Genomic DNA, 24,169 nt, shown 5'->3' with positions numbered 1-24,169 from the left:
TTTGTTTGTTGTTTTGGATTCTTTATATATTATTCTCATTTAGTGCCCTCTTTAGCCAGAATCTCATTACTGCTTCATTTTTGTAATAACATTTAATCTAGGTATTTTCCATATATTGGCCCTGCTAAAATAGAATATAGCATCTAAAGGAAACTTTCCTTTAATTCACTTTTTACACTTTATGGTAAGTAGCAGGGGGAAAATGCATTTATAGATCATTTCTAGGCAAAATTGTGGAGCTAACGACCAACCTATTTCTATCTATGTGCAGTCTCTTTATTTTACTAGAAATGGGAATCATGGCCTCTTAAGAAGAAAAAAAGTCACCATTCTGCTTTTAGCTGTATTCATATATTGCATCTCTGTATTTTTTTGTTTGTATTGTAAAAAATTCACATAATAAACAATGTTGTGATGTAAAAAAAAAAAAAAAACCCACAAAGGACAAAATGTTAGAAGCTGATCCAAACTTAGAAAGGAATATGACCTTTCACCAAGGGATATAAATAATATTCTCTCCATGTTATAAATTTTAAAATGAGAAGAAAACAGAAACACTGCTCAAACTTCTTTTCACAAGTTTTTAGTTGTGGCAAACTATACATACCATAAAATTTACCATTTTAACCATTTTAAATGTACAGTTAAGTGTCATTAATATATGTACACTGTTCTGCAACCACCACCACCATCCATCTGCAGAACGTCTTCATTATCCCACACTAAGACCCTACCCATTTAACACAAACTCCCCACCTCTCCCTCCCCAGGTACTGGAAACCACTATTTTACTTTCAGTCTCTATGAATTTGACCATTCTAGGTAACTAGTGGAATATTTGTCTTTTTGTGGCTGGTTTATTTCTCTTAGCCTGTCTTTAAGATTCATCAATGTTGTAGCATGCGTCAGAATTTACTTCTTTTTTAAGGCTGAATAATATTCCATTGCATGTACAGGGTGGAGAAAAAGTGAGTTTACAGTTGTTTTATGAAAAATAATACAATAATTAATAAATAATAATACAAGAATAAACTGTGTTCTATATAAAACTGTAAATCTACTTTTTTCCCACCCCATATATCATATTTCATTTATCTCATTTGGTTTTTTGCTGCTATAAATATTAGTGTGTAAGTATCTGTTCAAGTATCTGATTTTAATTCTATTGGGTATATACCTAGAAGTGCAAGTGAAATTGTTGGATTATAGAATAATTCTATGTTTAATTTTTTGAGGAACTGCCATAGTGTCTTCCACAGTGGGTGCACCATTTTATATCTCACCAGAATGCACAATGGGTCCAGTTTCTCCACATCCTTGACAATACTTGCTATTATCTGTTTCTTTTCATAATAGCTATCCTAATGGATTTGAAGTGGTATCCTATTGTGTTTTGATTTTCATTTCCATAATGATTAGGGGTGTTGAGAGTCTTTTCATTTACCTTTTGGCAATCAATGTATCTTCTTTTAAGAAATGTCCACTCAATTGCTATTTTTTATAAAGAGGTAAAATACTTAAATTCTCAGTACTCCTAATGTTTTAAACTACAGTGTAGTAAATAAGTACTCATTATACAAGGTTTATTTTTTCATTTTCCTATACATTTATAACCAAAAATAACAGAGTTTTCAATGTTTTGAAAAGAATTTTAATGGTAATTAAATGAGAAATTGTAATTTTTTTCAGTTATTATTAAGAATGTCTTGCACGATTGCAGCTTGCATGGTCATTTTTAGGGTCCTCCGCTACTGTGAAAAGTGATGATTTCCCTTAGAGTGTTAAGTGAGTGATAAGGGATATGGAAATAATGCAGGATGAGGGAATAGAGAGTGATGGAACTTCCAGTTAAGATAGTGGCTTAGGTACCCTGGACCAGACACGGTTTCACAGGAGAATTCAACAGAGCACTTAAGGGGGAGCTAAACCCCATCCTGCACAGATTATTTCAAAAATTTGAAGAAGATAGAAGACTCCCAAACTTGTTTTACGAAGCCAACATCATCCTAATCCCAAAACCAGATAAAGACATAACAAAGAAAGAAAACTTCAGGCCAATATCACTGATGAACATAGATGCTAAAATTCTCAACAAAATATTGGCAAACCGCATCCAGCAATACATTACAAAGATCATACACCATAATCAAGTGGGATTCATCCCAGGGATGCAAGGATGGTACAATATTTGTAAACCAATAAACATAATATATCACATCAATAACTGCAAAGACAAAAATCACATGATCATATCAATAGATGCGGAAAAAGCTTTTGATAAGGTACAGCACCCATTTATGATAAAAACCCTCAACAAAGTGGGAATAGAGGGAGCATTCCTCAACATAATAAAGGTCATATATGAGAGACCTACAGCCAACATCACACTCAATGGACAAAAACTTAGAGCTTGCCCACTAAGATCAGGAACAAGACAAGGATGCCCTCTCTCACCACTCCTATTCAACATAGTATTGGAAGTCCGAGCCACAGCCATCAGACAAGAAAAAGCAATAAAAGGCATCCAAATTGGAAAGGAGGAAATGAAACTGTCACTGTTTGCAGATGACAAGACAGTGTACATGGAAAACCCTATAGACTCCACCAAAAAACTACTCGACCTAATAAATGAATTTGGCAAAACAGCTGGATACAAAGTCAATACTCAGAAATCAAAGGCATTCCTGTACACCAACAATGAAACTGCAGAAACAGAAATCAGGAACAAAATCCCATTTGATATAGCAACAAGAAAAACAAACCTAGGAATAAACCTAACCAAGGAGGTAAAAGACCTGTACTCAGAAAACTACACAACACTGAAGAAAGAAATTAAGGAAGACACAAACAAATGGAAGCATGTACCATGCTCATGGATTGGAAGAATCAACATCATTAAAATGGCCATATTACCCAAAGCGATTTATAGATTCAATGCAATCACTATTAAAGTACCTATGACATATTTCACAGATATAGAACAAACATTTCAGAAATTTATATGGAACCATAAACGACCCCAAATAGCTGCAACAATTTTGAGAAAGAAGAACAAAGCAGGAGGGATCACAATACCTGCTATCAAGCTGTATTACAAGGCCACTGTAATCAAAACAGCCTGGTACTGGCATAAAAACAGGCACATAGACCAATGGAACAGAATAGAGAGCCCAGAAATAAACTCAAGTCTATACGATCAATTAATATTTTACAAAGGAGGCAGGAGCATAAAATGGAGCAAAAACAGCCTCTTCAACAGATGGTGTTGGGAGATCTGGACAGCTACGTGCAAAAAAATGAAACTCGATCACCAACTTACACCATACACAAAAGTAAATTCAAGATGGATAAAAGACTTAAATATAATTCGTAACACCATAAAAGTCCTAGAGGAAAACATTGGCAGGAAAATCTCAGACACTCACCCCAGCAACATCCTCACAGACATATCCCCTAAAGCAAGGGACATAGAGGAAAGAATAAACAAATGGGACCTCATCAAAATAAAAAGCTTCTGCATAGCTAAAGAAAACAGCACCAAATTACAAAGAGAACCAACAGTATGGGAAAACATATTTGCCAATGATACCTCAGACAAGGGCCTGATCTCCAAAATATATAAAGAACTCACACGACTCTACTCCAGGAAGACAAACAGCCCAATTAAGAAATGGACAAAGGACTTGAACAGACACTTCTCCAAGGAAGACATACAGAGGGCCCAGAGACATATGAAAAGATGCTCAGCATCACTAGCCATCAGAGAGATGCAAATCAAAACCACAATGAGGTACCATCTCACACCAGTCAGAGTGGCCAACATAAACAAATCCACAAACAAATGTTGGAGAGGATGCGGAGAAAAGGGAACCCTAGTGCACTGTTGGTGGGAATGCAGACTGGTGAGGCCACTGTGGAAAACAGTATGGAATTTCCTCAGAAAACTAAAAATGGAACTGCCCTTTGACCCAGCAATTCCGCTGCTGGGATTATACCCTAAGAACCCTGAAACACCAACCCAAAAGAACCTGTGCACCCCAATGTTCATAGCAGCACAATTTACAATAGCCAAGTACTGGAAGCAACCTAAGTGCCCATCAGCAAATGAGTGGATCCAAAAACTATGGTACATTTACACAATGGAATTCTATGCAGCAGAGAGAAAGAAGGAGCTTATACTGTTTGCAACAGCATGGATGGAACTGGAGAGCATCATGCTAAGTGAAACAAGCCAGGCAGTGAGTGACAAATACCATATGATCTCACCTTTAACTGGAACATAATCAACAAAAGAAAAAAGCAAACAAAATACAACCAGAGACATCAAAATTAAGAACATTGTAACAATAGCCACAGGGGAGTGGGGAGGGTATAGTGGGGAGAGGGGTGTATAGGAGCTACTATAAAGGACACAAGGACAAAATCAAGGGGGAGGGTAAAGGTGGGGGAGGGAGGTGGGACTGGCTGGGGTGGCGTGTAGGGAAGGGGAGAAAATGCAGACAATTGTAACTGAATAAAAATAAGTAAATAAATTTAAAAAAACAAAACAAAATAATTTTTAAAAATGAAAATACTATGTACAAACTATATGCCAACAAATTGGACAATCTAGAAGAAATGGATAAATTCCTAGAAACATACAAACTTCCAAAACTAAATCAGGAAAAATCAGAAAATTTCAATACACCAATTACAACTTAAAAAATTGAAGCAGTAGTCAAAAACCTCCAAGCAAACAAAATCCTAAACCAGATAGTTTCACAAGCAAATTTTACTAGACATTCAAAAATGAAATAAACCTATCTTTGTGGAACTACTCCAAAAATTCAAGAGGAGGGAAGATTTCTAAGCTCATTTTATGAGGCCAGTATTGTCCTAATTCTAAAACCAGATAACAACACTACAAAGAAAGAAAATTATAGGCCAATATCCCTGATGAATATAGATGCTAAAATTCAAAACAAAATCTTAGCATACCAGATCCAGCAATACATTAAAAAGATATACAGCATGATCAAGTGGAATTTATCCCAGGGATACAAGATTCGTACAATATTTGCAAATCAATAAATGTGATACATCACATAAACAAAATAAAGAATAAAAATCACATGATCGTATCAATAGATGCAGAAAAATTGATAAAATCCAACACCCATTTATGATAAAAAAAAAACTCTCAGCAAAGTGGGAATAGAGGTACAATACCTCAACATACCAAAGACCATATAAGACAAGCCCACAGCCAAGATCATATTCAAGGGGCAAAAACTAAACGTGTTTCCCTTAAGAGGAAGAACAAGACAAGGATGTCCACTTTCATCACTTTTATTCAACATCATACTGGAAGTACTAGCCACAGCAACAGACAAGGAGAAATAAAAGGCATTAGCATTGGAAAGGAGGAAGTAAAGCTGTTATTATTTGCAGGTGACATGATAATGTATATAGAAAACCCTAGCCCTCGCTGGTGTGGCTCAGTGGATTGAGCACCAGCCTGCGAATCAAAGAGTCACTGGTTCAATTCCCAGTCAAGGCACATGCCTGGATGTGTCCTTATCTAAACATAAGTAAATAAAATATTTTTTTAAAAAGAAAATCCTAAAGAATCCACCAAAAATTTACTAGATCTAATAAATGAATTTGGCAAAGTAGCAGGATACACAATTAATATTCAGAAATCAGTGGAATTTTCATACAACAGTAATTAACTATCAAAAACAGAAATATTAAAAAAAACAATCCCCAGGCAACAAAAAAAAAGATACCTAGGAATTAATTTAACCAAGGAGGAAAAAGACCCTTACTCGGACAATTATAAGGTACTGAAGATAGAAGTTGAGCAAGATACAAATAAGTGAAAGCATATGCCATATTCATGGATAGAAAAAATTAACCACATTAAAATGTTCATACTACCCAAAGCAATCTACATATTCAACACAATTCCTATTTTAATTCTTGTGGTATGGATCCTTTCTAGAACAAATACTTCAAAAATTTAAATGGAACCACAAAAGACCTGGAATAGCCTGAGGAATCTTGAGAAAGAATGAAGTTGGTGGTATCACACTACTTGATATCAAACTATACTACAGGGCTGTGCTGTAACCAAAACAGCACTGGCACAAGAACAGGCATATAGATCAATGGGACAGAATAGAGAACACAGAAATACACCCACACCTTTATGATCAATTAATATCTGACAAAGGAGGCAAGAACATGCAACGGGGCAAACACAGTATCTTCAATAAATGGTGTTGGGAAAATTGGACAAATAACATGCAAAAGTGAAACTAGACCAACCAACTTACACCATACACAAGAATAAACTCAAAGTGGATTTAAGACTTAAATGTCAGATGCAAAACCATAAAAATCCTAGAAGAAAACATAAGCAGTAAAATTTGAGACATTTCTCATAATAATACTTTTGCTGATATCTCTTCATGCAAGGGAAACAAAGGGAAAAATAAACAAATGGGACTACATCAAACTAAAAAGCTTTTGCACAGCAAAAGAAACCATCAATAAAATGAAAAGTCATCCCACTGAATGAGAGAACATATATATCAATGATACATCTGATAGAACTTATATATAAAGAACTTATACAACTCAACACCAAGAAGACAAACGACCCAATTAAAAACTGAGCAAAGGACCTGAATAGACACTTCTCCAAAGAGGACATACAGATGGCCCATAGAAATGTGGAAAGATGCTCAATGTCACTAATCATTAGAGAAATACAAATTAAAACCACTATGAAATATTATCTAATGCTTGCCAGAATGGCCATCATCAATAAATCAACAAACAAGTTTTGGGGAAGATGTGAAGAAAATGGAACCCTCATGCACTGTAGGTGGGAATGCAGACTGTGAAAAGCAGGATGGAGTTTATTTACAAAATTAAAAATGGAACTGCCTTTTGACTCAGAGTTCCTACTTCTGAAAATATATCCAAAGAAACCCAAAACACTAATTTGAAAAAATATGTGCATCCCTATATTCATTGCAGCATTATTTATAATAGCCAAGATCTGGAAATGGCCCAAGTGCCCATCAGTAAATGATTGGGTATAAAAGCTGTGGTACATTTACACAATGGAATACTATGCAGCCATAAAAAGAAGGAAATCTTATCTGTTGTTACATCATGGATGTACCTAGAGAGTATTACGTTATATGAAATAAACCTGTCAAAGAAAGACAAATACCATATAATCTCATTTATATGTAGAATCTAATAAACAAAATAAACTGACAAACAAAATAGAAATGGAGGCATAGATACCTGGAACAGACTGATAGCTGTCAGAGGGGAGGAGGGTTGAGGGGCTGAATGAAAGAAGGTGAAGGGATTAAGCAAAAAAAATTAACACGTAGACACAGATAGCAGTGTGGTGATAGCAATAGGAAAGAGAGGTGGGGGCAGGTGGAGGTGGGCAAAGGGGGGCAAATGGGGACAGAGACTTTGCTTGAGGTGATGGGTGCATGATGCAGTGTGAAGATGATGTTTGTTGAGTTGTACACTTGAAACCCGTATGGTTTTGTGAACCAATGTCTCCTCATTAAATTCAATAAAAATCAGCCTCTTCTGATATATGCAATATTTTTTTCTTTTCTTTGCATTTATTATGTGTTAACAAAATATTCAAAATTAGAGATGTAAAGCCATATCAGTCTGATACATTCATGCTTATGATTATTATTCTTTAAAGTTATTTTGCCAAAAGCAGATTCATATTTTGTCTTACTAGCTCAAATTCTAGTTTTAGTACTGTCATCAGTAAAATGAGGGGGATGATCTCTATCTGTGAATTGCTGTCATCCCTGGTTCAAAAGGTATTTGAAAAGTAATATTTTTCAAAGTAACTTATACAATAGGATTTAGAGTTAATTTTTTGATTTTTTAGTTTCTTTCCAGCTATAAGGTTGTTTTGAAAATAGGACCCTAAAATAAACAGAGAAATCAACAAAACTGGGTCCTTATAATATTGGAAGTAGCCCAAAGACTTTAAACATAACTTCAGCATGCAGAATGCAAAGCAGAGGCTAAGTTGATTGTCAAATTCTTGCACTGGGATTTTTTTAGGTATAAATATTTCAGCAAATAGCATCAAAATTTAGATTAAAATGCACTTTATATTTGCCTTTTCACTTAAGTGTTTTTCTTAACTTTGGAAATGCATACCATCAACGGAGATACATATGTAACATATTAAATTTTATTTGATTCTATGTTTAGTATTGAAACTAATTAAAATGTAAATACCAATGAGCCATTGCCTTTGTGTGGGATGTTTCTACAAGTGATCAAACATAAACCTGAATGGTAAATTTGACCAAAGGTCATATAAGTCACATAACAGACAAAAGAAGATACAAAAAATCCTCTTACACTGCAAAGCAAGAGAAAATGTAGTTTGTGCAGTTTTTAAAAGATGTTATCTTGAAATTTGAGTCTACGTTTCCTTTAAAAAGTCTGAAAAATATGGATTTTAGAGTATTTTCTTGCATCTCTGATTAGACTCCCAAAACATATAATACTAGTTGTTAAAAAAGAGTTATATTAACTTAATAACAGATATTCTGTGGGAAAAAATAATATGGGAATGAATGTTGCTTACTCTGTAATATGAGAGTTCAGACTTAGACCAAATGCCTTACATCTGAGGAGTTCAAATGAGAAAAATCCAATTTACCAAATAACTAAATACCTCAAGAACTCATAACACTGCTGATTATTTAACTTTGACTTTGCTGCCAAACATGCAGGACACTTAAACTTGCTAAAGGAAATTCAGGGCAAAGAACAAATCTAGGGCATGTGAGCTTAGCCTTTCTTGGTTTATGGCTGAAATCTTTGGTGGTTACTTTCATAGTGGTATGGCTCACTAGGTTCTACTGGGGTAAAAATTTCTGCATTTATCAACTTTGTACCAAACAAAAGTCTTTGTTTAAAAAGCAATTCAGAGTGACATTTTTTTTAATGGAGAATATTCAACTTATTCCTTTTGGTCACATATATTTTTTTTAACTATGAAAATTGATTATTTAGCTATGTATATACCTTCATGACACATTCTCACTCTGTTTCTAATTATTGGTCTTTTTGAACTCACTTATGTTTGCCATTTAGATGCTAAAAAAGTGCTTTCTGTAAACAGACTTACATCAAACACTGTGGTCCTTGTAGCACCCACCATAAAGCTGCATGAAGGACTTGAGCATCTTATGACAGTCTATCAAGCTTCTATACCTAAACCGGTCCATACTAAGCAGAGTTTTATCATTCTCAATTATAAAAAAAAAAATGTGTTACTGGGAGAAAGACCATACATAAAGTGAAAGAACGAACTCTTTAAAATTGCAAGTTTTTGTATCACTTACATGGGTCAGTAATTGCTTAGAAGTAAAAGAGTGTAATGTCAAAATCAATATTAGTGGTGGCACGAATAAAAACGTCTTCTGTAACAAGATTCATTTTGCCATCAACATTACTATATTTCAACAAGTTTAAAGTCAAACATTTGGGAGATTGTTTTAAAATTTAATGTTGGATGATCTTTTGACAAAATATAGGATTAGAGCCATTCCAGCAAAATGGGTATTCTATTTAAGACTGTGGACAGACAACAGGGAAACAGGATTACCAGAACACTGGGAAGATGGATGCAGAAAATGTCCAGGGACACCTACACAATCACTCTGTTTTTTCCTTTAAATGAGTGTGAGGTCTTACTGATGCTGAGTTTACCTCAAGAATCTCTTGCCTATCCATCCTCAAGCTTTCTTCTAATGTCCTAGGATATCTCTAAATATTTCCCTCTAAAGGCAGACATTATTTGTAGAAAATATTCTTCAATGGTCCTGTGGTGTAGTTAAAAAATAAATTTCTTAAATCAAGAAGAAAAACAAACAAAACTCCTCAACTTTACATGTTCAGTGTCATCTGAAGTCTCCAAGGGATGCTCGGGTGGAAGCTGGTAAGATAGTTGCACGAGATATGCCAAATCTGTCCTTTTTCTGTTTGGTCACCTTGCTTCCAAGATGACTCTATGTTCTTCTCTAAATAAACTGGGTGTTTAATGTAATCATATTTTTAGTGTGTATGTGTACTTGTGCATGCATACTTACACACATATGGTCTCTTCCATACATGTGTGCACTGAAATCTGCAACTATCATTCAAAACCTTATGTGTGTATTATGAATGAAATTTAACTTTTGAACATATGGCTAAATTGAAGGGAGAGAGAAATGGTGGGAGTAACAGGAGGTAATAAATGTATCAGAAAAGTACAAAAAAATTATAATGAATTTAAGTTAAAAGGAGGGCACTGTTCTGAGTAATAATGACCAACTGAACACACACATTCCATCTGCCACAGAGCTGCAACAACAAAGAGAAGAGAGAGAAGATAATAAAACTAAGGAAACTAGAAAAAGATGGATAAATGGCAGCTCTCTTAAGAGGCTGAGCTCAACTGAGTTCTAAATCAGCAATGTGAAAGCTATGAAACAACTCATTTTGCACCTGAGAATTTTCTAAGACCTCAGGATTTTGTGGCAGCTGTAGAAATGGCAGTTAAGGTAAGGCAAAAAAGAGGAGGGCTCATTGAAAATCTGTGTAAGAAGTTAGGTCCCAACGTATCTCCTCAATTCCAAACAGCCAAGAGTTAGATGACTCCTACCACATCCTATCAAAAGACTTAAATTTTATTCATTGTAATAAATGAGAAGGACAGCAAGTGTCTGGGCTAGAGGACACTATGCACATACAGCAGACAGTGGAAATACTGTAATGAACATTAAGGAGAATAATGAAAATTTTACATACTAAATGTTGACATGGCAAGGTTTCTTTTTCCAAATGCTGGCAAGAGATGATAAGGGCCCTCTCTTGGGAATCTGAACAATTCAAGGGGAAATATATTTTATCCTTGGGGATTTCCTAATGAAATAAAGCTGGCAGATAACCCTATAGTGCTTCCCACAATTGAAAAACCTATCCATGTACACAAACTTTATAATGTATTCAAACATTCAAGGGCCACCAGATATGAGAAATATGAAACAAAGTGAATAAAACAACTAAACAGGAAAAGGCAGGAAACAAGCTTCCCAGAAGGAAGAAAACTTTAAAAAAAAAAGGATTATTTATACCGAGAGAGATAAGATATTATATTCATAAAACAAGAAAAGATGATATGAGAAAAGAACATTCAGAATATAAAGAGTTGAAGAGCTGTTGGAAATAAACTAAAAATTCAGTAAAAGATTAGAAATATAAAATTGAGAAAATCTCTCAGAAAGAAGAACAAAAAGTATGAGATTAAAAATAGGAGAAAAAGATAAGTAAAGAACCAATTGAGAAGATAAAACTTGAACAATTTGAGTTAATTTTATAAGAGGAAATGACATACCTTAAATCATTTGTGGAGGTAGTATTATGAATTCTTAAGATTTACAAATTATTTCTCTAACAAAACTTTTTAGCCCTGGTTGAGTGGCTCTGTTGGTTGTAACATCCTTCCATATACCAAAAGGTTTTGGGTTCAATCCCCTGCTGGGGCAACTGATCGATGTTTCTCTCTCATATCTCTCTTTCTCTCTCTCTCTCCCCCTGTATCCCCCACCCCCTTCCTCTCTCTCTAAAATCAGTAAACATATCCTCAGGTGAGGATTTTTTTTTAAGTCTTTTAAAATAAAAGTTTTTAGTTGTTTTCTTTTTTAATTAATTAATTTATTTTTATTCAGTTACAATTGTCTGCATTTTCTCCCCATCCCTCCACCCCACCCCAGCCAAACCCACCTCCCTCCCCCACCTCTACCCTCCCCCTTGATTTTGTTCTTGTGTCCTTTATAGTAGCTCCTATAGACCCCTCTCCCCACTATCCCCTCCCCACTCTCCTGTGGCTATTGTTACAATGTTCTTAATTTCGATGTCTCTGGTTGTATTTTGTTTGCTTTTTTCTTTTGTTGATTATGTTCCAGTTAAAGGTGAGATCATATGGTATTTGTCCCTCACCGCCTGGCTTATTCAATGCAATCCCTATTAAAGTACCCATGACATATTTCACAGATATAGAACAAACATTTCAGAAATTTATATGGAACCATAAATGACCCCAAATAGCTGCAGCAGTTCTGAGAAAAAAGAACAAAGCAGGAGGGATCACAATACCTAATATCAAACTGTATTACAAGGCCACTGTAATCAAAACAGCCTGGTACTGGCATAAAAACAGGCACATAGACCAATGGAACAGAACAGAGAGCCCAGAAATAAACCCAAGTCTTTAGCTGTTTTCTTAGTGGTAGCTTAGCAACAGATGTCCCTCTCACCCCTGTCACCCATTCCTGTGTTCCACAAACACAGGGCAAGAAAAAACAGAAGGGAAGGCACCATCAACAAAATAAAATAATTCCAGAACATTTCCCAAAATTGAAAGACTTGAATTTCCAGTTTGAAAGAGCTCATCATTATGTAATTTTATTTTTCCATAGCAATGCTGGAAGCTAGAAAACAATGGAACAATGCCATCAAAACATGAAGGAAAAATAATTTCCAACCTAGAATTCTACATCCAGTGAAACTATGAACTAAGTATAAAGGCAAAATAAAATACCTATCCCCAAATTTTACTGACCATGCTCTCTTTCCTGGAAAACTACTGGAGTATATGTTTATCACATACTCCAAAAACGCAGCAAATCACAGAAGAGGAAGATACAAGACAAGGCAACAGGAAAACCAAGTCAAGAAGAAGGCAAAAGAAAGCCCTGGCTGGTGTAGTTCAGTAGATTGAACAATGCCTGTGACCAAAAGCTTGCCATTCTGGTTCAATTCCCAGTCAGGGCATGCGCCCAGGTTCTGGACCAGGTCCCCGGTTGGGAGTGTGTGAGAGACAACTGATTAGATTGCACATAGATGTTTCTCTCTTTCTCTTTCTCCCTCCCTTCCTTTCTTTAAAAATAAATTAATAAAATACTTAAAGAAAGAAAGCAAAAAAGAATACTTAAGATGGTGGTGAAGAGACAGTCTAGAATGAATGACAGTGTTTAGCAGGACTAAGGAGCAAGCTGTTTATATTTCAGCAGATCAGAACTCTTGGGAGAGATTTCTCTGGCAAAAAAAAAAGAGAGAAGAAGAAGAAACTGATAAAATATCTAATATATTCAAACTTATTGACATGAAGGATGGAGAAGAGTCAAAGAGTGACATATTTGTAGGTACATAGAAAACTAAACAAACAAAAGAAACAAGAAAATTATTTATTTTAGGCAAAGCAAGAGTTATGCAATAAAGAAAAAGTAGCCAATGTATACTTCATGGCTGAGCTATTGCGTTGCGACTGTTCAAGGGCAGATAGGTTTATATGGGATTTGGGCAGAAGGAAGAAAATTCACGGAGCCCTGGGAACACCTGACAGGTGATGCCCTGCTAGAATGGTGGGCATCCCTAACCCCTGAAAGGCGATGGGTCCTCGCTGTCTTGGGTAGCAGTACTTGTGTTCTGGTTGTGTGCTGTTGCAGTTTGTACTGTTGTTGCAGCATTTGGGTGCAGGGCTCTGCCCTCCTCGCCCAGGGACCCTCGCAGAAGACACCTTCACATAGATTGTATGGTGAAGAACCCTGCCAAGGTGGATTGTAGGGGAAATGGACTCAGTCAGGCTCCATCACTGGGCCCAATAAGCAGTATTCCCATAACCTTGAAAATGGGCCTAATAAGCAGTATTCCCATAGCCTTGAGAATGGGCCCACATTCCCAGAATCATGCTTTGTTATACAGTATCTTGGCATCCTGCCATCTTTGTGTGCATTTAGTACACAAGGGAGTCAGGACTTCCCCGCCGGGAGACACATGGCTTTCAGTGTACATGGATCTCTCCACCCTTGAATAAAGGCATGTCAGGCATTCCCACGACTCTGAGAACTTTCCTCTCTCTGCCCGAATCCCGTGTGAACCTGTCTGGCCTTAAGAGGCTCCAAGACAGCTATAACTAGTTATTATTACACAGCCATAATAATTAAACACTGAATATTGTTCCCATGGATGTTTCTATATGGCTACATTGTGAAAATAGGGAATGGAAATTGTACTTGTGTATGGGATGGTGGGGGGATAACTTTTACCACTGATGAGAAGTAGCAGCAAGGATTGTATTTAAAAATATAGATGCAAATAGCAAAAGAGAGAAGGAAAGGAGTTGAAGGTGGTTGTCTCTGGAGAGTGGGAAATGCTGCATGTGGGGCAAGTCAAGGTGAAGAGGTCAGGGACAACTGTTCCCTTTTTCCATAAGTCTCATAGACCTATTAGCCTTTTACACTAGGTATATTTCCTCACAACTTTTAGAAAATTAAAAAATAAATAAAAAACTACTAAAACTTTTTAAAAAGAATCTGTAAAACTTAAAAATTCATATTTTAGATACTTCGATTTCCTTCTACAGAATTAACAGATTATTGATTAGCATGTATGCAAATTAGGAAACAGAAATGGCACAGTTTGTGAAAAAAAAAGTATATGGGAATTGCAGCATGCTAGAATAAACAAACCAAGACTATGTTTTTTATTTGTCTACTAGATAAACTTCCTGAATGAGAGGTTAAAGGTTAATAAAGCCCAACAGAAAGAAGTAAACTATTAAAAACAAATTGTCCTTAATTTCAAAATTTGTGTGAAGTTAACAAAATCATATACAGCAAACTGGCTTTCTATAATACAAACTCTGAAAAATGACTACAAAAAATTTCTGTCTCACCAGATGACAAGCTAATTTGAAGGATATAAGAGGATTACTGAAATATTAAATCTAATCAATTTAGAAAACTATGCAATTAAGGTTAATGACCATACACATTACTAAGGAACTTCAAAATCCTGATGTCTTCTAAATTAACAATGATAATACTTTAAATATAGTGAAAACTACATTTTGTTCAGTTTTAAAACTTTGAAAATCCATGTCCTATGTGGATTGAATATACTATTATTCAATTAATCAAAGTAATGCTTTCCTAACCATTTTGGATTAATTATAATTTATAGTCTCTATTAACAGGTGATGGTTACCAATTAATTCCCTTTTTAACAGTACGTTCCTGGTAATTTGCTGCTAACTAGTCAAAAACACAATGAATTATTTCAAGAGTTAGGCATATATTTAAGAAGACTGTCTAATTCCAGTTTTAATATATGTGTTCTGGATTACCTAAATACATTCATGTTAAAATCTGAAGTTGCATGTAAATTATTTATTACATTTGCATGTGGAAGGCAGGGAAGCTAAATTCCATCAACTAAAACAGAAGACTCCCAGGAGAAAAAATAATACTGCAGCTGCCAAAAACTTTTGTGTCTTTGCTAGCTAACTAAACCTCAGTTTCTTCAATTTGCATATAACAAACAGGTTACACTGTTAAAATATGTTTCCTTGGGCATGCTTTCAAATACATAGTCAGGAGAACTTGAGAATTGTCATCATTAAATATGTAGCTTCTATAAACTGCCCATAGCCTTTATTTTTTTTAACTATTTTCATTTAATTTATTGAGGAGACATTGCTTAATAAAATTATATAGGTTTCCAGTGTACCATTCTATAATACATCATCTGTACATTGTATTGTGTGTTCCCCACCCTGAGTCAAGTCTCCATCCACCACCATTTTTGCCCCCTATACCCTCTTCTAACTCCCCCCACCCATTTTCACTCTGGTAATCACCATGCTGTTTATGAGTTTTCAGCCAGCCCTGAAATACCCTCCCCTCCGACAGCTGTTAGTTCCTTCTCTATCTATGAGTCTATTTCTAATTTGTTTGTTAGTTAGTTTTGTTCATTACATTCCATATGTGAGTGAAATCATATGGTACTTGTCTTTCACTCACTGGCTTATTTCACTTAGCATACTACTCTCCAGGTCCATCCCTGCTGTCACAAAGGGTAAAATTTTCTCCTTTTTATGGCTGAGTAGTAATCCATTGTGTACATGTACCATAGCTTTTTTATCCACTTATCTACTGATGGGTAATTAGCCTGCTTCTAAATCTTGGCTATTGTAGATAATGCTGCAATGAACACAGGAGTGCATATATTCTTTCAAATTAGTGTTTTGGGTTTCCTTGTATAGATTCCCAGAAGTGGAATCACTGGGTCAGAAGAAAGTTTCATTTTTAATTTGACATAAATCCATACTGCTTTCCACAGTGGCTGCACTAATCTGCATTCCCACCAACATGGCATGAGGGTTCCCCTTTCACCACATCCTTGCTAGCACTTGTTGTTTGTTGATTTATTGATGATAGCCATTCTGACAGGGTGGAGATGATATTTCACTGTGCTTTTAATTGGTATTTCTTTGATGATTGGTGATGTTGAGGATCTCTTCATATGTCTATTAGCTATCTGTATGTTTTCTTTGGAGACAAGTCTATTTAGATCCTTTAATACAGCCTCCTTTACCTATTTTTTAAATTGGATTTTTTGTCTTTCTGGTGTTTAGTTGTATAACTTCTTTGTAAATATTGAATATGAACCCCTTATCAGATGTATAATTGGCAAATATGTTTCCCATTTGTTTTCATTAATCAAGAACACACTTAGTAGAGAAGGTGAAAAACAGGCAAAGTTCTGAGGCAGAAATATTTATAACAATAGTCTACATTTCAAAGCTAGATGTGCAAGAAGTATTTTTAAAAAGGAAATTTTAGTAGCATGGCCAGTTCATCAACCAGCAATTTTTCAGTTATTCAGAGAGTGTCTACCACATTACTATGTGCTTGGGAATGCAATAAAGAAGGCCATTGTTTATGACCACAAAGGGTAGGAGTTCCTCCTTTCTTTCTGCTGCATAGTATTCCATTGTATACATGTACCACAGTTTCTTGATCCACTCATTTACTGATGATGGGCACTTAGGCTGTTTCCAGCACTTGGCTAATTGTAAAAAATGGTGCTATGAACATTGGGGTGCATAGGTTGTTTTGAATGGATGTTTCAGGACTGTTAGGGTATAATCACAGCTGTGGGATCTTTGGATCAAAATGCATTTCCATCTTTAGTTTTTTTAAGAAATTCCATACCATTTTCCACAATGACTGCACTAGTCTGCATTCCAATCAAGTGTACTAGGGTTCCCTTTTCTCCACAACCTTGCTTGCACTTGTTGTTAGTTAATTTATTAATGATAGCCATTCTGACCAGTGTGAAGAGGTATCTCACTCTGGTTTTATTTGCATATTTCTGATGACTAGTGATGCTGAGCATTTTTTTCATGTGGTTATGAGCCCTCTGTATGTTTTCCTTGGAGGAGTGTGGGTTCAGGTCCTTTGCCCATTATTTTTTATTTCTTAAGTATATTTTATTGATTATGCTATTACAGTTTTCCCAATTTCTTCTCCTTTATCCCCTCTCCAACCTGCACCCCCTCACCCTGCAGCATTCCCTCCTCTTAGTTCATGTACATGAGTTGTACATATAAGTTCTTTGAGGTTTTGTCTTCAGCTAAAGGTGCTATTTAAGAGTTACAGCCAAGACGGAGGCATAGGTAGACACACTATGCCTCCTTGCAAAACCAAAAGAAAGACAACAACAAATTTAAAAACAAAAAAATCCAGAACTGACAGAAAATCAAACTGTATGGAAGTTTGACAACAAAGGAGTTAAAGAAGAAACATTCACCCAGACCAGTAGGAGGGGCGGAGATGGGCAGCCAGGTGGAGAGAACTCGCAGCAAGGTGGCGTTGGCAGACTCGAGGACGTGGCGCATTGCAGACTGGGTGGTCCTACATTCGAATGCAGATAAAATAGGAAGAACAACTGGGGAGCAAGACAGGCTGCACAACCCAGAGTTCCAGCGCAGGTAAATAAAGCCTCAAACCTCTGACTGAAAACACCAGTGGGGGTTGAAGCAGCAGCGGAAGAAACTCCCAGCCTCACAAGAGAGTTCACTGGAGAGATCCATAGGGTTCTAGAATATACACAACGCCAGCCACCTGGGAATCAGCACCAGAAGGGCCTAATTTGATTGTGGGTACTGGGGGAAGTGACTGAAAACCAACAGAGAGTGGAGCAAGAGGCATTGTTCCCTCTTGAACCTCTCCCCCACATACAGCATCAAAACACAGCAACATGGGTTGCCCCACCCTGGTGAATACCTAAGGTTCCACCGCTTTCTATGTAACAGGCATGCTGAGGAAAAAAAAATGGCAAAAATGAAAGAACAGATCAAAAGTCCAGAAAAAATACAACTAAGTGATGATAGCCAACCTATTAGATGCACAGTTCAAAACTCTGGTAATCAGGATGCTCACAGAATTGGTTCAATATGGTCGCAAATTAGATGAAAAAGTGAAAGCTATGCTAAGAGAAACAAAGGAAAATGTACAGGGAACCAATAGTCATGGGAAGGAAACCAGGACTCAAATCAATGGTGCGGACCAGAAGGAAGAATAAACATTCAACCAGAACAGAATGAAGAAACAAGAATTCAAAAAAGTAAGGAGAGGCTTAGGAACCTCCAGGACATCTTTAATGACCAACATCTGAATCATAGGGGTGCCAGAAGGAGAAAGAACAAGAAATTGAAAAGTTATTTGGACAAATAATGAAGGAGCACTTTCCCAATCTGGCAAAGAAAATAGACTTCCAGGAAGTCCAGGAAGCTCAGAGAGTCCCAAAGAAGTCGGACCCAAGGAGGAACACACCAAGACACATCATAATTACATTATCCAAGATTAAAGATAAGGAAAGAATTTTAAAAGCATCAAGAGGAAAAGAGACAGTCACCTACAGAGCAGTGCCCATAAGACTATAAGCTGACTTCTCAAAAGAAACCTTGAAGGGAAGAAGAGTCTGGAAAGAAGTATTAGAAGTTATGAAAGGCAAGGACCTACACTGAAGATGACTCTATCCAGCAAAACTATCGTTTAGAATGGAAGGACAGATCAAGTGCTTCCCATATAAGGTCAAGTTAAAAGAGTTCATCTTCACCCAGCCCTTATTATATGAAATGTTAAAGGGACTTATCTAAGAAAAAGAAGATAAAAAATAGGAACAGTATAATGACAATAAACTCACAACTATCAGCAAGTGAAACTAAAAGAAAAAAAAACCAACAAAAACAAAATCTAAGTAAACAACTAGAACAGGAACAGAATCAGAGAAATGGACATTACATATAGAGATTGCAGTGGGGAGGGGGAAGGGAGGAATAGGGGTAAGGTACAGAGAAGAGGACATATAATTGGTAGGCATGAAATAGATGGGGAGAGGTAAAAAAATGGTATGGGAAACAGGGAACTCAAAGAAGATTTTTTTAAAATATATTTTATTGATTATGCTATTACAGTTGTCCCATTCCCCCCCTTTATTCCCGTCTGCCCTGCGCTCCCCCTCTACCCCCTTCAGTTCATGCCCATGGGTCATACATAGAAGTTCTTTGACTTCTACATTTCCTATACTATTCTTAACCCCACCCTGCCCAGTCTATCTTCTACCTACCATTTATGCTACTTATTCTCTGCACCTTTTCCCCCTCTCTCCCCCTCCCACTCCCCTGTTAAAAACCTTCCATGTGATCTCCATTTCTGTGGTTCTGCTCCTGTCCTAGTTGTTTACTTTTGTTTCAGGTGTGGTTGTTAATAACTGTGAGTTTGCTGTCATTTTTACTGTTCATATTTTTGATCTTCTTTTTCTTAGATAAGTCCCTTTAACATTTCATATAATAAAAGCTTGGTGATGATGAACTCCTTTAACTTGACCTTATCTGGGAAGCAGTTTATCTGCCTTTCCATCCTAAATGAAAGCTTTGCTGGATAGAGTAATCTTGGGTGTAGGTCTTTGCCTTTCATGACTTCTAATACTTCTATCCAGCCCCTTCTTACCTTCAAGGTTTGTTTTGAGAAATCAGCTGATAGCCTTATGGACACTCCTGTATAGGTAACTCTTTCCTTTCCTCTTGCTCCTTTTACGATTCTCTCTGTCTTTAATCTTGGGTAACTTAATGATGCTGTGTGTTCCCCTTTGGATCCAACTTCTTTGGAACTCTGGGCTTCCTGAACTTCCTGGAAGTTTACTTCTTTTGCCAGATTGGGGAAGTTTTCCTTCATTATTTGTTGAAATAAGTTTTCAGTTTCTTGCTCTTGTTCTTCTCCTTCTGGCACCCCTATAGTTCATATATTGGAATGTTTCAGGTTGTCCCAGAGATTCCTCAGCCTCTCTTCATTTTGGGGGGTTCTTGTTTCTTCATTCTCTTCCGATTGGATATTTATTTATTTCTTTTGTTCCAAATCACTGCTTTGAGTCCTGGTTTCCTTCCTGTCACTGTTGATCTTCTGAATATTTTGCTTTATTTCATTTTGGATAGCTTTCATTTGTTTTTTTCATTTTTCAACCAAGCTCAATCAGTTCTGTGAGCATTTTGATTACCAGGGCTTTATATTCTCCATCAGATATGTTGGCTATCTTCTCATCACTTAGTTCTCTTTCTGATTTGGGCCATATTTCTTGATCTCTAACTCCTGGTAAATTGTAAGGGGGCAGGGCAAACCTCTTTTCTGTGCTGCCATATTGCCTGTGGGGCAGGGGACAGAGAGGGAACAATGCAGCTACCCTGCTCATCTCTAGCCCAATTTCCAACGAAGTCTCGTGTGAGACTGAGAGTTTCTCCCACCTCAGCAACCACTGTACTCCACAGTCAACTCTGAGTCTAAGTTTCTCCTTCAGCTAGCCCTGCCCACATGGTCCATTGCCTAGCCACAGCCAGCCCCACTAGAACAATCAGCCACCTCACTGAAGTTTTTCTCAGCTGGCCCCACTGGCATGGTCCAGCACTTTGCCATGGGGGCTTACAAGTCTGGTTGTTCTGGTTGACTTTTTCTATATTTCCTCGGTTGTTGGAGTTTCATGAAGTTTGATTTTCTGGCACTCCTGGTTGTTTATTGATTTTAGATTGTTTGTTATCCTCCCTTTGGTTGTGCAAGGAAGTGAAGGGTTTCTACGTACATCTCCATCTTGGCCAGAACTCCAGCATACATTACAATTATTGATTTGCAAATATTGTACCATCCTTGCATTCCTGGGATAAATCCCATTTGATTGTGGTGTATGATGTTTTTAATGTATTGCTGGATGTTGTTTGCCAATATTTTCTTGAGGAGTCTAGTGTCTATGTTCATCAGCGATATTGGCCTGTAGTTTTCTCTCTTATTGTGTCTATATCTGGTTTTGGGATTAGGATGATACTGGCTTCATAAAAAGAGTTTGGGAGTCTTCCTTCCTCTTAGATTTTTTGGAATAATCTGTGAAGGTTACGGGCTAGCTCTTCCTTACATAATATGTAAAATTATCCTGTGAAACCAACCAGTTCAAGGCTTTTGTGTGCCGGGTGATTTTTGATTACTGCTTCATTTCCACCAGCTGTTATTGGTGTGTTCAGGCTGTGTGCTTCTTCTTGATGCAGTTTTGGAATATTGTATATTTCTAGAAATTTGTCCATTTCACCCAGGTTTTCAAATTTCTTCGCATATTGTTGTTCACAGTAATTTCTTACAATCCTTTGTATTTCTGTGGTATCAGTTGTAGTCTCTCCTCTTTCATTTCTGATTGTGTTTATTTGGGCCCTCTCCTTTCTTTCTTGATGAGTCTTCTTAAAGGCTTGTTCATTTCATTCATCTTTTCAAAGAATTAGATCCTGGATTTACCGATCCTTTGAATTGTTCTTTTAGTCTCTATGTCATTTACTTTTGCTCTGATCTTGGTTATTCCTTCCTTCTACTTGCTCTGGGCTTTGTTTGTTGTTTCTCCTCCAGTTCTTGTAGATGTAGGGGTACGTTGTTTATTTGAAATGTATCTGTCTTTTTTAGGTCAGTCTGTATTGCTAAGAACTTCCCTCTCAGGACTGCCTTCTCTGTGTCACATGAGTTTTGGACTGTTGTTTGTCCGTTATCACTTGTTTGCAGAAACTTTTTGATTTCTTCCTTAATCTCATTCTTAACCCATTCATTGTTTTATAGCATAGTATTCAATCTCCACTAATTTGAGTGTTTTTGAGTTTTTTCCTTGAGGTTGGTTTCTATGTTCAGGCCTTTGTGGTCAGAGAAAAAACTTGATATGATTTCAATTATCCTGAATTTGTTGAGGATTGTTTTGTATCCTATTATGTGGTCTATTTTTGAAAATGTCCTATGTGCATTTGTAAAGAATGTGTATTTTGCTTCTTTGGGATGAAAGGTTCTATATATTATCAGCTAGGTCCATTTCGTCTCGGGCAATGTTCAATGCTGCAGTATCTTTGTTGATATTTTGTTTGGAAGATCTATCTATTCTTGACATTGAGGTGTAAAAGTCCCCTAGTATAAGTGTGTTGCTGACTGTATCTTTCTTGAAGCCCTCTAAGATTTTCCTTATATATTTGGGTGTTCCTATATTTGGTGCATATATGTTTATAATATTTATGTCTTTTTTAAGGATTTTATTTATTTTTAGAGAAAGGGGGTGGGAAGGAAGGAGAGAAATATCAGTGTGATTACCTCGTGCATGCCCCCTACTGGGGACCTGGTCTGCAACCTAGGCATGTGTCCTGACTGGGATTCAAACCTGTGACCCTTTGCTTTGCAGGCCCGCTCTCAATCTACTGAGCTATACCAGCCAGGGCTGTCTATGTCTTTTTGATGAATTCTTTCCTGAAGTATTGTGAAGTGTCCTTCTGGGTCTCTTCTTATGGCTTTGTTCTGAAGTGTATTTTGTGTGATATAAGTATTGCCACCCCAGGTTTTTTTCCTGTCCATTTGCTTGGCATATTTTTTTCCAACACTTCACTTTCACTCTGTGCAGGTCTTTTGTTCTGAGGTGGGTCTCTTTTAGGCAGCATATGGACAGGTGATGTTTTCCTATCCATTCAGCTACCCTATGTCTTTTGATTGGAGCATTTAAGCTATTTACATTTAAAGTTATATTGATAGGTACTTATTCATTGCCATTTTACCTCCTTTATACCTGTGTTCCTCTCCATCCTACTCTTTTTTTTCAAGTAGTCCCTTTAGCACCTCTTGCAGTGCTGGTTTGGAGGAGGTGTATTCTTTTAGCCTTCTTTTGTCTGGAAAACTCCTTGTTATTTTGCCTTCCATTTTAATTGAGAGCCTTGCTGGATAGAGTAGTCTTGGTTGCAGGCATTTTCTTTTCATTACTTGGAAAATTCCTTGCCATTCTCTTCTGGCTTGTACTGTTTCTGTTGAGAAGTAAGTTTCTAGCCTTATGGGGGCTCCCTTTTATATTACTTCCTGCTTCTCCCTTGCTGCCTTTAAGATTCTCTCTTTGTCTTGGAATTTTGCCATTTTAATTATGATGTGTCTTAGAGTGGGCCTCTTTGGGTTCCTCTTCATTGGGACCCTCTGTGCTTCCTGGATTTGTGTGACTTTTTCTCTCATCAAATTAGGGAAGTTTTCCAACATTCCTTTTTCAAACAGGCTTTATATCCCTTGCTCCTCTTCTCTTTCTGGTATTCCTGTTATATGGGTAGTATTACATTTTGTGTTTTCCTACAGTTCCTTTAACCTCTCTTCATTCTTTTTGAGTTTTTTTCCTTTTCTTGCTTTTTTCTACCTTACTCTACAGCTCACTGATTCAATCCTGTTTCATGCAGCCAGCTTTTGATTCTTTCTACTGTGTTCTTCAATCAGGAATTGTATTCTTCATTTCTTCTAGGCTCTTGTTGATAGTTTCTGTTTCATTTTTCATGTTGATACAGTGTGCACTAAGTTCCTCATAAGTTCCCTGTAGTTTTTGGTAATTCTCACTGAGCTCATTGAGCTTCCATATAACTATTAAAACCCTTAATTGTTATAGATAAGATTGATAGTTTGGATTACATTAAAACTTTTTTGATCATTGAAACCATTGAAAAAATGAAGAAGAAATCAGAGTAAAAGAGGTGTTAATTGGTAATAAAATAACATGGGGTTTACATACAGGATATATAAATATTTTGTACAAGTCAAGAAGTAACCCAACCCAATATAGAATGAGTGAGACTTGAAGAGGCACTTCACCAAAGTGGATATCTAAATGGCCAATAAACACATAAAAAGTGTTCACCATCATCACTCATTAAATTAAATACACTATAAGATACCACTACATACCTAGCAGAGTG

This window comes from Desmodus rotundus, chromosome X (assembly GCF_022682495.2).
Source record: "Desmodus rotundus isolate HL8 chromosome X, HLdesRot8A.1, whole genome shotgun sequence".
In the NCBI taxonomy this organism is placed as follows: domain Eukaryota; kingdom Metazoa; phylum Chordata; class Mammalia; order Chiroptera; family Phyllostomidae; genus Desmodus; species Desmodus rotundus.
The sequence above is the reverse complement of the archived record's forward strand: the minus strand, read 5'-3'. Positions refer to the sequence as shown.